Source organism: Oncorhynchus masou, chromosome 24 (assembly GCF_036934945.1).
Source record: "Oncorhynchus masou masou isolate Uvic2021 chromosome 24, UVic_Omas_1.1, whole genome shotgun sequence".
NCBI classification, from domain to species: Eukaryota; Metazoa; Chordata; class Actinopteri; order Salmoniformes; family Salmonidae; genus Oncorhynchus; species Oncorhynchus masou.
The window spans coordinates 13316451-13318950 of record NC_088235.1 but is presented as its reverse complement, the minus strand read 5'-3'; the positions used below and the strand labels follow the sequence as shown (position 1 = coordinate 13318950).

General features: G+C 42.0%; 1 protein-coding gene across 1 annotated transcript in view; it reads left to right on the top strand.

Annotated features, from left to right (window-relative positions):
- Positions 1-2500, top strand: part of LOC135513398 (homeobox protein Meis1) — a 175506-nt gene that overhangs the window by 1566 nt on the left and 171440 nt on the right. The gene's annotated exons all lie outside the window — the stretch shown is intronic.

Genomic DNA, 2500 nt, shown 5'->3' with positions numbered 1-2500 from the left:
TGTTTGATTGTTTGGTTGATTGGTTGATTGATTGATTGGTTGATTGGTTGGTTGATTGGTTGGTTGATTAATTGGTTGATTGATTGGTTGGTTGATTGGATGATTGGTTGATTGATTGATTGGTTGGTTGATTAATTGATTGGTTGATTGGTTGGTTGATTAATTGATTGGTTAATTGATTGGTTGATTGGGTGATTGATTGGTTGATTGATTGGTTGAGTGGTTGATTGATTGGTTGATTGGTTGGTTGATTGATTGATTGGTTGATTGATTGATTCATTTATTGGTTTATTGGTTGGTTGATTAATTGATTGGTTGATTGATTGTTTGGTTGATTAATTGATTGGTTGATTGGTTTGTTGATTGATTGGTTTGTTTGATTGATTGATTGGTTGGTTGATTGATTGTTTGATTGTTTGATTGGTTGATTGGTTGATTGATTGATTGGTTGATTGGTTGGTTGATTGATTGGTAGATTGGTTGGTTGATTAATTGGTTGATTGATTGGTTGGTTGATTGGTTGATTGGTTGATTGATTGGTTGGTTGATTAATTGATTGGTTGATTGGTTGGTTGATTAATTGATTGGTTAATTGATTGGTTGATTGGGTGATTGATTGGTTGATTGATTGGTTGAGTGGTTGATTGATTGGTTGATTGGTTGATTGATTGATTGGTTGATTGATTGATTCATTTATTGGTTTATTGGTTAGTTGATTAATTGATTGGTTGATTGATTGGGTGATTGGTTGGTTGATTAATTGATTGGCTGATTGGTTGGTTGATTGGTTGATTGGTTGATTGATTAATTGATTGGTTTATTGTTTGGTTGATTCATTGATTGGTTGATTGATTGGGTGATTGGTTGGTTGATTAAGTGATTGGTTGATTGGATTCATGCAGAGCTTGACAAAGAAAGGGTGAATGCTCACCTCATCAACCAGCATTGTGTAGCACTCAACCACTAACATATAATAGGCTAGTGAGTAGTGGATGTGCAGTCTGAGTATACAATCTTACCAGTAGTATTCTGTAATGTGGATATATTACATACAAGTCATCAGTTGGAACAAGTTGGAGCCATATTGTAGATGAAAAATGTATATGATCATAAAACTGGTAGTAATGAAAATAATACTCATGTAATCATACTAATAATGCTAATGCTAATTATACTAATAATGCTAATAATGCTGATGCTAATTATAATACTAATACTACTAATAATGCTAATAATGCTAATATTAATTATACTAATAATGCTAAGTATACTAATAATACAAGCAATGCTAATAATGCTAATAATGCAAATGCTAATTATAATACTAATACTAATAATGCTAATAATATTAATACTGATAATGCTAATTAAAAAATATTATACTAATAATGCTAGTACTAATAACACTAATAATGCCAATGCTAATAATGCTAATACTAATCATGCTAATGCTAATAAGAATAATAATGCTAATAATAATGCTAATGCTAATAATAATAACGCTAATAATAAAGATAATGTTAATCATAATGCTAATAATAATACTACTAATATATAATTGGGGTAGTAGTATGTCTGTGACTGGTCGAGATTTGCCTTGAATCCACTTGAATCAACTCAGGCAATAGGAGGTATCTTACTGGTGAAGTGGGTCTGGTGAGGTGAGGGTGAGAGAGAGAGAGAGAAGGTCTGGTGGGGGGAGGGAGAGAGAGAGGAGGAGGTCTGGTGGGGGGAGGGAGAGAGAGAGGAGGAGGTCTGGTGGGGGGAGGGAGAGAGAGAGGAGGAGGTCTGGTGGGGGGAGTGATAGAGAGAGGAGGAGGTCTGGTGGGGGGAGGGAGAGAGAGGAGGTCTGGTGGGGTGAGGGACAGAGAGAGGAGGAGGTCTGGTGGGGTGAGAGAGAGAGAGAGAGGAGGAGGTCTGGTGGGGGGAGGGAGAGAGAGAAGAGGAGGTCTGGTGGGGGGAGGGAGAGAGAGAGGAGGAGGTCTGGTGGGGGGAGGGAGAGAGAGAGGAGGAGGTCTGGTGGGGTGAGAGAGAGAGAGGAGGAGGTCTGGTGGGGTGAGGGAGAGAGAGAGGAGGAGGTCTGGTGGGGTGTGGGAGAGAGAGAGAGAGGAGGAGGTCTGGTGGGGTGAGGGAGAGAGAGAGGAGGAGGTCTGGTGGGGTGAGCGAGAGAGAGAGGAGGAGGTCTGGTGGGGTGAGGGAGAGAGAGAGGAGGAGGTCTGGTGGGGTGAGGGAGAGAGAGAGGAGGAGGTCTGGTGGGGTGAGAGAGAGAGAGAGGAGGAGGTCTGGTGGGGTGAGGGAGAGAGAGAGGAGGAGGTCTGGTGGGGGGAGGGAGAGAGAGAGGAGGAGGTCTGGTGGGGGAGGGAGAGAGAGAGGAGGAGGTCTGGTGGGGTGAGAGAGAGAGGAGGAGGTCTGGTGGGGTGAGGGTGAGAGAGAGGAGGAGGTCTGGTGGGGGGAGGGAGAGAGAGAGGAGGAGGTCTGGTGGGGTGAGGGAGAGAGAGAG